Here is a 15,453-nt window from a genome sequence, read left to right on the forward strand (position 1 = left end):
ATTTAACGATGCTTTTGGAGTAATTCACGAGCGAAGCTGTACTGGAATGCAGCGAAGAGCACACTCGCTTGCAGACGGTAGTTGAGAAAAAACGCCCCGTCGGACTACGTGTCCCCTGTTGCCTGTGCGTGTGAATGGAGTGACTCAATGAAGCTTTATTTCAAACACACAGACAAGAGATTCATCATCAATCCGTGAGTCATGATTGTAGTTTGTAGATTGTAGTGGGCTGATGAAGTTTCCCACTATAGGGCTTTATAAAGTGTGATAGCAGACAACGGGGCGCACATGTGGGCGTTTCCTGCATCTTGTTAAAGCTGAGCACATGAGATCACAAATGACCTCTGTATAGAATTTCTACAGCCTCAGAGTTAAAATGAGGTGAGAGTCAAACAACAAGAGGAAGTAACTACAGTTAACAGGGGAAATGTAACTATAATTTTACTACAGAATAAGATCAAGATAACTGGATTTGAATTAAATTAGGATTCCTGTATTTCAATTGAGGCAGGATGCAGAATTGCAATTCAATTTCAAATTTGAATTTAAAAGTTCAAAATTTTAATTATATAACTAATTTTTAGGTCACACTTTATTTAAGGTCCAATTCTTGCCATTCGCAAACCATTAACTACAACTTTTGCCTCAATAAACTACTAATTTTCTGCTTATTAATAGTTAGTAAGGTGGTTGTTAAGTTTAGGTATTGGATAGGATTAGGGATGTAGAATATGGTCATCCAGAATATGTGCTTTATAAGTACTGATAAACAGGCGATATGTTATTAATAGGCACGCTAATGAGCAACTAGTTAATAGTGAGAATTGGTCCTTATACTAAAGTGTTACCAATTTTTAACTAGAAATGCAAAGTTTGTCAAGACAACCAAAAAACATGGTTAGCTTGACAAAGTCTTGTTTTAAAAGTTTGAAGTTTATAGACCTTACAAACAGAAAGAAAAATAGAACAAATCAATCAATAGAACAACAGCTAGCCAGACGAACGATGGATGGATGGATGAATGGATGCCACTTTCATTACAATTCAACTTCCTGTTGGGTGTGGCTAATTCAATTCAAATTCACACTCATGAATTGAAATGGAGAAAATTCTTCAGTTCTGAATTTTGTACAATGTTGCTTGAGTTTCCAAAAGTAGTTGAGCACTTTTAATAAAAAAAAATTCACAAAAATTTTAATAAACCAACTAGCCTAATGTTTATTTTAAAGAAAGACAGGTTTTAAATTCTAAAACAATAGTGGCAAAAACTCTAAATACTGTAACTGATGGAGCAAAATGTGAAATGGTTTTTCCATCAATTGTTTGCAAATGCAACTTGGCTTGAGAATGCGTATGTAATGGAATGACATTCAGACATTTTGTGTGGCTTAAATGCCTGAATACTTTATGGGGCCACTTTAAGCTTCACCATAAACGTCAAGAACTCTAGATTAGAAACCGGACCTGCTGGAACTAATTCGGTTACAGGCCATGTCACGGCTCTTTTGAATCTTTTCTAGAACACACAAGCGTACTTAAGAGAAGCATCTCGCTGAACTGAACACAAAATATGTCATGACATCCTGATGATCTCTCTGTCCAGAGCAGCAATGCGACCAAGACAAAAATTCCCACACATAATTACACACGACCCAGAGTCGCCTACAGTCCCGCTCATAACACTAGATGTTTGGATTTGATCACCCTGAACTCATCCACCCTTGTTCCTGGATGGATGAATTTCCCAATATACTCTGACAGCAGACAAACAGTCAGCAGATCTGCATCAAACCACAAGAGATGATCTGTTCAAGTTGATGCATGTGAGTATATATTGGTGTGGCGCTGAGCACACAGGAAGAATGAACTGGGGAAAAGATTATATCTAAATCTTGTCCTCATCTGCAAATTGAATCTCAATTTATAGAATAAGCTAAAAGCAGAATGTAATTATTTTTTGTACATAAAATGAGTTGTTGCAGTTCAGGGTCACATATAAATTATAAGTGTATATTAATACACACACACACACACACACACACACACACACACACACACACACACACACACACATATATATATATATATATATATATATATATATATATATATACATATATATATATATATATATATATATATATATATATATATATATATATATATATATACGTATATATATATATATATATGTAAAATCTAGTGATGTACAATATATGGAGATGCATATCAGTACCACAGAATATTAATGTTCTTTTATCATTACTATGCTTCTGAATAGGCTGATTAGCCTTGCCAGAAGATAAATTCGGGGCTTTTTCTATGCCAGCTTTAAACAGTAATAAACAGTTGTTTTTACGTTTTTGTATTTTACACGATAATTTAACTGATTTTATTAATAAAAGCTGCTATTGCAATTGGTTATAAATAACACCATTGCATTATTTAAAGACAGTAAAGAGACTTCAAGGATAAAGGTAAACATGCTGAATCTTTTAAACGCAAAAAGAACTGTGAACCACTTTCAACAACACTGCCAATGCAAGCTTGATCTGTTAAACAAACCTCTGTACAGCGATCAATATGCACAGAACATCCGTGAGTCTGTGCTTCTTCCTCGTACTAACCTACAGAGAGAATCTGTGTCATAAACTATATAACACACTGGCTGGTCTGTTTGTGCATGTGTGTTTCCTGATGGTGCACAGCAGGCTGATATATGCCCTGAAGACGCAGGCCTGCGAGGATAAACTATTTTCACGTCACTCTGAACTTCCAGGACCAATAAATTCTTCTGGGTGTGAGACGCTCCCCTCATCCTGAGTCAGACAGACACACCATAGCACTCAAACACAGCCCCCATTCAACAGGGGAAGGAATTGAATTTATGCAGCGAAACGCGTGTTCTCCTCACATCATTTAGCCAGGCTGTGTCAGCTCCATGCATGATTGAAAAAAACACATGAGGAGGGCGTTTCTGACGCATGTCATTTAGACGCTGATTGTGGCAGTATAGTTATATATAGCATGGTACCAAAGGTTTTTTGTATTCATGTACCATGATATTTACATGATACTCTAAGTAACACTTAACAATATCATGTAAATATCATGGTACATGAATACAACAAATGTATTCATTGTTAGCATTAGTTTTTACAGCATTTATTAAGCCAGGATGTGAATTCATATATTTTTCTGTTAACACATTTAAAGTTTTAGTGTTCATTTGTTCATAAGCCAATAACTATTTTAATTTATACATAAAAAGATACATTTATTAGCATATTTAATTGACCTTAATTAAGATTAATAAATGCTGTACATGTATTGTTTATTGTTAGTTCATTATACCTAATGAATTAAATAATGCTTGAACTGGTACATCAAAGAATGACAAAAAACACAGTATTGCCATGATACATGCCCAAAATACCATGATGAAAATGAATGGTGACCACAGCTGCTCCTGGCCCCCATCTACTTTCATTATATGCAATTAAATGCAGCTCGGACATTCTGATAAATTTCTCCTTTTGTATTCTACAGAAAAAGGAAAGTCATACAGGTCTGGAATGACGGTAAAGTTTTGGATGAACTATATCTATAAACAGTTTTTCCAGACATCAGCGCCATCTCGACACCTCACAGAATGGCATTTCATATCCGGAGAAGCAGGACGTTGAGGTTAAAGTTCAACTGAGACCGGCAAAAAAAAAAAAAAACAGAGCAAAGAGAGGTTTTCCCGCAAGACAGATCGAACCACTGAAAACCAGACAGGGGGAAAATCAGACAGACGTCGCAGTAATGTGAAACAGTCGTAATGCGGTCCCTTCAGCGGGGCGAACCATCTGCATGCGCTGATCGCAGGGGTGAAGGAACCAGATGGCTATGGAAAATCAACACTGGGTGCTCTTCTTCTTAATGGCAATTATTCATCAAGTCTATAAACAATGTCAGTGAAGGTGAGGGAATAGTCTGACTTTAATCTTCCACATATGAGACGAGAAACCCGAACGGCGTTCATCTGCACTGCACACCCTTCCTCAAACCAATGACCTCCCCATATATACGAACAGAGTCATTACTGCCGAAAGTAAAATATCAAATATTATTTCTACATGCATTGTTAATCTCCATCGCAAATGTGCATCACTGCTTAAGAGTTCAAGAGGCAAATAGCTCATTTTAAAGACAAGAACAAGTGCAGCTGCTTTTTATCGCCATCATTATCAAGCTCCAAAAGCAGTCGCTGCATGTTAAAACAGATGTGTGCACATATAAGTTCTCTAAGAGCATGAGTTTTAAAATAAAGCATACCATAAAAAATTATTTGATCAATCTGTAAAGGATTGTTGGTGTATATTTTACAAGAAAATACTATTTCAGTCTTTTTACTTAAAAATGTCATGATTCCTTTGTAATTATTTGTCAAATCTCTTACAATTTATAAGTGAATACTAAATCCTACACCAATTTTTTTTCAATGTAATGTGATAAAACACCAGGGGAAATGCATATGCAAACAGATTTGTGTGAATGTAATGAAATGCATCTGCAGGCACAAAGGCTGATTAAACCAAACACGACAAACAGATCTGCTGCTCTCAATGCAGTTAGTAGTTTGCTTTAGACCCTCAGGAGATCGAGCCAACACAAAAAATAACAAAGTTGAAGGCACAAATAGGTTTTGTGCAGCGAGATTTGAGGTTTCCCTGCGCGGAGAAGCCAATGCCTTCTGCTTTCCCTTAAAAGCTTACAGAGTTTGCCAGGCAACGAGCCAAGAAAATGACTTTGTTTGACCCAATTGCCAATCAGTTCGGCTGGGTGGGTCCGTATTAAACGCCGACACCTTTTCTGTCAAGCTCATTGGCTGCAGCTGCCTCCGGTGGGCGGAGACAGGTTGAGAAACAAGGCTGTTGACGGGGAAAAGGAAAGCAGGGAGCTGGTGCAGAGCACACCGACAGCCAATGGGAGCAGAGCATTCTAACACATAGAAAAACAGTTCAAGTAAATTGATTAAACTAAAAGTCATTTCATGAATTTATTTATGGATATAAGCTTAAACTTGAATCAATAATCATAATATAATGTCTTTACATAGAGTAAGAAATCATAACAGTTGTCTGTTGCTAGGCAGCATTTATAACAATCAGACAGGTTATCCAATCACAACGCAAATTCTAATTTGCTGATTTGCAAAATGAAGAGATCACGCGAGACGCATTAAAAGTTTTCCCACTCCCCTCTGAATGACAATTCATCACCTTGAAATCTAAAAGTGAGATGCAAAGGCTACTCATTTTGAGACATCAGTGCACAAGGTACAGTAGAACTCAAAAATCAAATATAATAAATACTGATAGGGTTTGGCCGAGCTCTCTATTAAATTATGGTCAATAACAAAATCTTTGTCTCAGAGCTGTTCAGAAACCTTAAGAGGGCTTTTAATTAAATGACGTAATGCGTGAACAGTGCACATCGATTACCGAAACCCCACTAACCGCGAGCGACAAGCAGACATAGATCTTGTTTACCATCACAAACAATCAATCAATACATCGAGACTTCTGAATATTAAACTTGGGCAGAGTGAAAAGTATTCCATATGTGACAACGCAGGAGGCGATCAATAAAAATGGCATTAAAATTAAATAAGACTTGAGAAAGCAGCATATTAATTGACCAAGACTATTAAAATTAATTCAAATGACTTCAGGCTTAATTAGTCTTGCTTACTGTCAGGACCCCCAGGTAACGAACCAGGGGGGAAAACGAATCTCAGCATAGCTCATCAACTCTTCTGAAACTCACCGGACTGGACACAAATAGGATTTCATGTTCATTATAACTCCAGAGATGGAGATTTTTACACAAAGGAGGCTGTCAGGATGAATTGGCTAATCAGGCACGTCCTGAGAACAACTTTTCTTTAAGTATGAGAACTGTAAGGAATTTAATTATTCTGCTTCAGTTTCTGATTCCATTAATGGGTCCGTTTCTTAATTAACTCCACATTCTCTGACAAAATGTGCAAAAACTGTACTTTTAGCATGTCCCAGGAGCAGTATCCTAAAAAATGACACCAGTGTACCTTTCCTACCCAAGGATGGATATCAGTACCTTAACATACAAATAAGGACCATTTAGGGGTAGATTAGGCACAAAGTTGTACCTTTGAGAGTTTTTGCCCACTCTTCTGACTGTACTTGAAAAATTACGATATTGTACATAACATTTTTTCCTGACAAATATAAAAACAATAATGCATTTTACAATAATTATATTATCAAAGTCCTATTTTTATTTGCCAAATTTAATCTGCATTTTTTCACATTCTCAAAGAGCAACTTATAGATTCATAAACCTTAAAAGTCAACAGGAATTGCTATATTTTTGCATTTGCATTTGCAATATAGTGCATTTTAGAGTAAAACAGAATTGAATAGATAAAATAATTGCAATGCTTAAAAACCTATTTGGCTTTCGGTTAATATTATCCAATAGACTGCACATCCTAAGTGACATCAGCAGAAAAGGAACGATGTTTTAGAGAAATAACTAGTTATTAAGGCATACATTTAGAAAGTAAATAGGGTCGATTTTAATTTCATGTTGACTTTAACACACAACACACTGTAAAAGTTTTTGGTTCATTTCTGGATGGACGTAATGAAAGTATGTGAATAAATCAAGAAGCACTGTGACTGAATCAGTGAGTGAGTCATTAGAATGATTCAAAGCTTTAACTCATAATCAGCAGAATGGAAAACACATTCTGATTATATCAGTATGGTGTTTGTCCACATTGTTCAGAAGAATGCAATCGTTTATGAAGCAATAACAGAACAAAATGTCCTGAAAATCATTCCGTTCCAGCATTTTTTTTATTATTATTTCCATCCCTATAAATAATGCACTTGAATCTTCTGAACAAATGTGGCATTCTGTTCATGTTTGTTATCATGACATCATGACAAAATATTTTCTTGTGTCTTAATAAATGTTTCCAACTCCATAATGTGACAGCGTTGGGGAGTTAGGCGGTCATTTTAACCTGCCTTTCTGCTTCCTGTCTTTTCTGGGCGCGTTCCTTCTGATTTCTCTTTTGGTCTGGTTTTTGTTGTCTTAGAAAACACACTGCAGACATGGACATGAGATCTCAGACACTGCTCAAATGTGTTCAAGCTTTTAGAAAAAATGACACACTTAAAATACACATTTAAGGCTCATTTGAGGCAATCATCTACAATTACAGAGGCCGGCAAAAAGCTAGACTTCACAATCAAGTGGAATATATTAAATTCTATGCTTCTAAAATCACCATGAAAAGGATGTTTTATTGAGTCTTGCTCCCGGACATCTCTAACATCATCTCAGGCTTTCACAAACCGAGAGAATAAAGCTCTAGCTCTAGATGATCAGCTGCAGCCTGACAAACAAACTTAACTGGGTGAAATTTATACAATTATATGGACTGCAGTGCAATACAGACTCACACACGCACAGCCTGTCCTGTTCTTAAGCTCATTTCTCTGCAGCCATGAAAAAAAGCATTAAGCATGAAAATCACGGCATTTTCCTCTGCCTGATCCATTGCTGATTCAGCAGAACGCTGGAAGGGCACAGCAGGAATGATATGGAAAGGCGTAATTATCATTCACCCCTGCACCGTGCAGGAAATTGCTGAAGCAAAATTGTTTTGCATTTTTGTGCAACACACAAACCGCCACCTCTGACTGAACAAAGACAGTAAGACTAAGTGCTCATTTGCATACAAAGAGTAAACTAAGTTCTTTAATAAATAACAGAATTTGCAAACATGACACTCTAAATGGTATGATTATTGATTATTAGACTGACAGAGCATTGCCAATCATTGAATAGGCCCTATGAAGGTGAGAGAAGCTTGTGTATAGGAAATCAGGAATTCTTAGTGGCACTTTCACAATAAGTCAATGAGATGGTCAAACATACAAGCCAATCAGCATTACTTCTACATAACAATCTTTATTTAAAGTCGTTTATTGCCATTTTATGCACAAAAGGGTGTTGTTTCAAATCCACATTTTCTTCCAAAGAACACAGGAAATATTTTACAATATACAATAAAGCTGCTCTTTTCACAGTGCATGTAAATGGAGTATGTCAAGCTTCAAATATGTCAACAAAACACCATAAAAGTGACCCATAAGTCTTTTGAAGCCACAACAGCTTTGTGTGAGGAGACTGAAATGTTAAACTGTTATTCTGTGAATACATTCGAATATGGCATTTCAAGATACATTAATTTAGACAAACATGAAATACACTGTAAAAACATATTTTTCAAAAGTTGCAAGTGGAACCACTGATTATTGAAGTGTTTTACAAGAAAAATGTCATGCTTAAATGATATTTTTACTTACTAATGATAAGTTTACTAGTGAAAATTGTTTCATGAGATGATTCATGTTTCAGTGTGCATCTTTGTGCCGACCTATCATATGGCTTCAGGAGACTTTAGAATATAATGCAAGCTTCAGTACTACTTTTATGGTATTTTTTTCTCTCATATTTCTTAACTTGACAGCCCTCATGCCCAAATTCTGCTAAATATCTTCTTTTATGTTAAATTGAGGAAAGAAACAACATGAGATTTGACAGACGTTTTACATTTTGGGTGACCTATTCCTTGAAATTAAATGGCATAAAAATCAATTAGCATTCATCTTTTGTGAAACATATCTGCTTTAGTGTTTTTGTAGAACAACAAACTCTTCTAAGCATACAAAAAAGAAAAAAATAATGACCGAAAAAGTAATTAAGTAGTTCAATCAAGTCAAATCCTCATAATAGAGCACATCAATATGCTTGGAAATCAACTTGTGGCTGCCAACTCGAATTCAGCCCTGTGACAGACTCCTGATTCTGGGTAAAGCAAACAGGAAGCGACTGGGTCCAGATTATGGCTGCCTGGAGTTTCCACAGGGCCCCCTGCTGAGTTACATGTTCTCAGTTTCTTTTGTTTGCCGTTAACCCATTAAACCCCTCATGATAGGCCTTTGAGAAAAGTGTCACATACCCCGGGGGGCCATTTTGTTGAGAACAATGATCCTAAAGGAGTTACACACCATTGCAATAGTCCCCTTCCCAAAGGCTGAGACACTTATGCTCTAAAACAAAACAGAGGTAATCCATTCACGTGCGAGGAAGCTCTGGCTTCAGCATCAAAAACTTTGACAGATCAACACAGACAACCATTCACCTTAAGCAATAAATTGGAGCTGTCAAGAGCAAGCCCTTTAGTTTGTCAAATCAAATCTGGAGTTTGCTTTATCTGCATTTATATGAGCTTAGTTGTCGGCGCTTAATGCTGACTTTTTTTAGCCAAGGCAGCCAAAGGTAACCGCACAACTGTAAATCACAGCAGAGCTGCACCTGTGTGATGGATGATCCTGAGCTCAGACACCGGCGGGAAATGACTGTTAAAAATACAAACAGGTCAACAAAGCCACCGTGACACATGCATGGTGTATATTTATATATTTGGTTGTGTCGGATTAAAGAAAACAAGGTCTAAGCAAGTTAGAGCCTTATCTGATCTCTCTCCATATGAGGAAAATATGAAATATGTTCTGATTGGATTGCACCACTTAGAATTGAAATGAGAAAGACTTTTAAATTCTTCATAAATTCTCATTTAAACTGAACTTGAACTCAGGTAGCAAACAGAATCCAGAATTGCAAATTAAGTTTTAATGCAAGAAAGAATTAAAATCAAGTCAAGTCTGCTTTATTGTCAATTCTTCCACATGTACGGCACATACATACAGAGAATTGAAATTGCGTTACTCTCAGACCCTTGGTGCACACAGTTAACATTTAAGACACTGACAGTAGATGTTCAAATACAGATAAATACAGTTTAAACATATGTACATACAACTATACAGATATACAAATGAGGGCATTGTAGAAAAATAAAGAGAGAGATGGATAAAGTGGCATAAGGCACATGGCAGAATAGATAGTGCAAACCAGTTAAATAAAACAAAACTGTGCAGATATATGTGTAGTGCAAGAAGAGCTTATCAGTCTGTTAAAGTGACAGTAAAATAAACTGAACTGAAATAAACTGAAATTCATAGAGCTGTAGAAACCCGAAGTATGCCAAGACAAACTTTGTGTTTGAATGCTGGCTTGAAAAATTCTTTCAAAAGTTTTGAGGTTTGAAGGTTTACAGGTAGTACAGTTAAATAGAATGACAGATAGACCAAAAGAGAATAAACACAGAATGGACAATAGAAAGGACTGATATAATGAACGATGGAATAATAGGTAGATAGAAAGACCAACAGAACAATAGGTAGATAGAACTATAGAACAAATGACAGAACGATATATGGAACAACAGAACGAATAATAGGGAGACAGAATGATAGCTAAGAAAACAGAAAGCAATAGAACAAATGTTTGAACAACAGATAGAATGATAGAACAATAAACAGATAGACAGACAAACTGACAGAACAGTAGAATGATAGAACGATAGAATGATGGACAGAATGACATATAGATAGAATGAAAGACTGATAGATTCCAATTCAACTTCCTGTGATGTGTGGCCAATTCCAATGTATATCAATTGAAATACAGCCAATTCTTCAATTCTGAGTTTTACATAACCTTGCCGTGCGGACAGACAAATTGCTTAACGCTGGAAACTTGCCACGATTTGCCTGGTTCTAACACTCTAGCGGTGCTCGCTCAAACACTTGAGACAAACTCAGGCTCAACTCCAACAAGAGGAATACAGTTTCAAAGAGAACAAATAAAAATGTTAATATTTCAAAGGAAAAAAAAAACCCTTTCCACACTGATTTGTGTCAACAAACTTTCTCGACAGTGAAAACTAGAACGCAAACGGAATCATCAACTACAACAGCAGTCAAACAAACCTAACGCCTGTATGCCACAACTCAAGAGAGGCTTCTTAAACATTCCCAGAGTTCAAAGTGCAAGTCGAGCAGTACATCATTACTCAGCATCATGTGGAAGTGTTTGATCTCTCAGCTGCTGGAGAGCTCTCGAATCTGACCCACGATGCCCCAGTGCTGTCAGCAGGCAAACGCCCCGTCACGGCTCCTGCGTTCAGCTGCTTTTATGAAACATGAGGGACTTGGACCAAACACACAAAGATGAATGTCCTCACGTGGTTCTGCTAACAGAGCGCTCTCTGTCTTCACCTCAAATCCCTTTTGGCCCAAATTCCTGACTGCACGCCAAGATCCACCTCTCACACTGAAGAACGACGGAGAACCAGGAGGAACGGCTGAAGAAATCGGCTTCAGCATGAGACCGAACACTAGACGTGTCCTTGTATCTCTTCAGTCCCATGACAGACGGCTTATTCGGGAATTGTGTTTTCAAGTACTGCCATCGCTGATCACAACACATACAGCTAATGGACCTGCTGCCAGACATTTTATGCAAACATTTAACAACATGTTAGATTTTCTCATCTGTTTAAATATTGAAAATGTGATTGTAATTGAATATTGAACCATGCTTCTGACAATACCTCAACTCTCATTTAGGTTTTATGGTGCAATCAAACAGACGCTTAATTTCAGGGTTGAGATGGGTCAGCAAAACAGCTCGTCTGGCTTTTAAAAGGGTAGTTTAATCAAACATGAACATTTTGTCATCATTTACTCACCCTAGCGTAAGGCTTTCTTCCTATGTGGAACATAAAAGAAGATGTTCAGCAAAACGTCTGAGCTGCTCTTTTCCATACAATTAAAGTGACACTGTAGGATTGTAAAAGCTTGACAAAAGCAGTACTCTGCTATATTCCAAGCCGTCTGAAACCACATGATAGCGTAATGTGAGAAATAGACTGAAATTTAAGTCATTATTCAATAAAAAAATAATAGCAATAAAAGTCTTGCTGAACAGTCAATTCTCTTTTATTGCATGGAAGAGCAGCTTGGACATATTAGATATCTTTTTGTGTACTACAAAAAAACTTGAATGACATTAGGGTGTGTAAATGATGACTGAATTGTCATTTTTGGGTGAACAATCCCTTTAACAATCCAACAAATGGCTGTGATATTCTATCATTTCTATCTACATTGTAGATAATATAAATCATAAAAACAACAAATGACAGTCATGTCATCATAGTTCATAAACGTCATCATAGATTCTGACTAAAAAAATATTTATTTGTTTGGGGGACATATATAAATAATATGCTTCCAGATTAACCTTGCAAATGCATTTACAAAAGTTCAATTATTGCCAAAATTCTTGAAACGCAAACAGTCTGTATGTATAAACATGGAAAGCAGGCATGATTACAATGATGTGTCACCATTTGTCTGCTGCATTCTGTGCACACACACAAAATCTAGATAAAGCAAGCAATCTAATACAATTCAAACATCAGAGTACTTTAAACATCCTCAAAAATGTCTGAAAATGAAATACACACTATACAAAACCTGTGTGTAGATATACCTATTTATTTTATGTATTTTATATGTATACTGTATTTAGAATTCAACCATAAGATTTCAAGACCTAAAATAGATAAAAAAACATTTTTCTGTAAGACATGCATTACACAGTATTTATAGTACTGTATATGTAATAATACTTATAATTACTGTTAATAATAATAATAATAATTATTATTTTGATCTCACTGCAAAAACTTAATTCTTTCCAACATCAATGTGAGTCAAAGCAATCTGTTCATCAGATGTATTTTAAATGAGATATATAAAAAAAAATCCAGGTACCCCAATTTCAAATAGAGAGTAAATGAGACAGGGTTCTGATTATCTATATGTGTTAGGACTGCTGGTTAAATCTGGGCTGGTGTTAATCCTGATGCTGCTCTTTGAGCAGGTGAACTCAGCCTAAGACTTTCCCACGATCCCCCGGCAAATCCTCTGCTCTGAACCCTCGGTAGACCGCTGCCATCTGGCCCCTCTGTGTTCTCACTGGGAGGGCAGGCGTCAGCTGCACGGCCAAATTCAGCGTTCCACCACAACCCCCACAGAAAGACAAACAGCAAACCATCCACATACACCCCACATCCACCAACGTGAAATACACTCGCCTGTCTTTCCGCAGTACACAAACAAATGCTTCAGAAGTAACATTATAGAAAAAACAACTATTAAAACTAGATAGATCCAAACAGGTTTTAAAGACGGAAATAGATCACAAAACTTTCTTTCTTAATAATCAAATGAACCGCAATGAAATCGAATTACATAAATATGACCCCCACACAACAAAAGACCCCCGACTTCACAATATAAACCTTGACCTTTGGCCCTTTCTACGGCAATCCATCATCACAATATGAGGCAGACCCCCACCCCGTCCGGATCAGCCCGGGACAGAAATCCCACTCCGAATATCTTACTCCAAAATAAGATTTTGATTTGCGATCATGTGACAAAATCTCTTCCTCTCCGCTCCCACCCCTCCCTCCGTTTCTCGCGACTTCTAAGCTGCCATGCGCTATAGTTTGATTACAGTCGGGAAGAAAAAGTGCCTGGCCGATGAAGAGAGCGTCCCGGACTGGCCGCTCTTAAAATGCGTGACATTTCCTTGGTGGGAGCATGAGAACCGATTCTCCACAATAGCGAGGTCTCCATGCCCGGCCAGTAACCATGGAAGCAGATGCTGTCGCTCTCCCCTGCCCCTTACCTCCCAGCGGCCACGGGCTGCTCCACACTCAAAAGAGGGTCCGCCTCAATTTCTCTTCATCCCGACCGAACTTGCGTGCTCTTCAAAGGGAGCTATTCAGCAGGTCATTGGTCTAGACTTGTTTGCACGGTCCACAGAGCAGCCTTGATGTAACCCTTGCTCTCTGCCTGCCGTGGAACTGCAGACTGCGGGGAACGCTGGTGATGTGGATTTGAAAAGAAGCCTGTCCGATTTTGCCATTGTGCCTTTTCATTCATCGATCGAATGCATATCGAACCTTCTGTCGGTGCATGTGTGAAATGGTTAGCTTAGCCAGCATTTTTTTCCTTCTGGTCAAGACTCGACTGCTCCTTCCTCATTTCTGATTTCATTTAATGATCACTCATTTTCTACAGAGTTAAAATTATTTTTTTCCCCAATGTATTAGAAATCATTCTTCTTTTTTTAATGTGTTAAAAATCTTTTTTAATTGTATTTTTCTATCTTATTGTCTATACTACTACTTCTCCTCGGCTTTCACGTTAAGGTAAAAAGGCAATTAATAAAATGAGATAAGAATGACAAAAAATAAAATTGCTAAAGTAATGAGATTTAAAGTCCATATGAACATGTTGCCACAATATTCATCTGTAAATTTAACTGACATAAAAAAGAGGAAATTTTACATCCAGATTAACCTGACAGATAAATTTGAACTAATACTTCATTAACTAATGCCAAAATTAATGAATACATTTTTATACTAAATAGGAAAACTGTGTATTTAGGTAGTAGGTCTTAAATGATTCCTTTTTCAACTTTTCTCTGCTGTCCTTGACACACACACACACACACACACACACACACACACAGTGTAAATCTATTTAAAAAATAAACTACCATTCAATCCAATATTAAAAATCCTCGTTAATATGAAATGCAGCATGCAAAAGCTTAAAAATGAACAGAACAAATTACATTTTTTTATTTTGTATTTAAAATGTATTAATGTTTTCTTTTTTTCAGGTTTTTAACCACAGGATTTCAATATCCAAATCTAGAAACAAGAATGACATTTTAATTATTAATGACACTACATTGATTTTCACAAATTCTAATATTTTCTTAAACAAACAGCCTTTTCAAATAAAACATTTTAAACATAAAAAAAGATATTTTACTATATTTTCAATTTATCATATATTATTTAATAACATTATATAATCATTGATTATTTGAAGAAATAATATAATCAAATTATTTTAAGCTTTCTAAGATATATTTTGAAATAAATTTCAGCAGTAAAAGTCAGCAGTAAAATGCACTTTGAAAGATCCACGTATCTCTCTCTCTTCTTATTCAAATGATTTAGACACACAGAGACGAAAGACTCGCTGTCCATCTGACGCAGAGACGTGGAAGATGGACAAAACCACAGCAGAAAGTGAGCAAATTCAAAGGCAAAGGAAGGAAAGAGATCAGCCAAGTGAGAAGACAATGTCATTGTTGTCAGAATGCAGAAAATCAATGGCATAAAAGCAGAAAGGAAAAAAATGAGACCTGCTATAGGAAGAGACACTACGAATAAAGAGCAGGGCAATTTTACCGCAGCTCCCTCAGATAAGCAGACAGCAGAACTGCATGTTTTACATCAAATCTGCAGCTCAATGTTTCTGAAAGGTGATTTATAAGATAACTGAAATGGTTTTGCCTTGTAGACATACTGTGGATGTTATTACTAAGCATTGCAAACCTTTATAG

At 36.6% G+C, this 15,453-nt stretch overlaps 1 protein-coding gene across 1 annotated transcript in view; it reads right to left on the reverse strand.

Moving 5' to 3' along the window:
* LOC306865882 (uncharacterized protein) overlaps positions 1 to 15,453 on the reverse strand; it is a gene marked incomplete at its 5' end in the record, with an annotated part of 49,138 nt that overhangs the window by 15,418 nt on the left and 18,267 nt on the right. The window lies entirely within an intron of this gene.

The sequence above is a fragment of the Barbus barbus genome (genome assembly GCF_936440315.1).
Source record: "Barbus barbus genome assembly, chromosome: 47".
Lineage (NCBI taxonomy): Eukaryota > Metazoa > Chordata > Actinopteri > Cypriniformes > Cyprinidae > Barbus > Barbus barbus.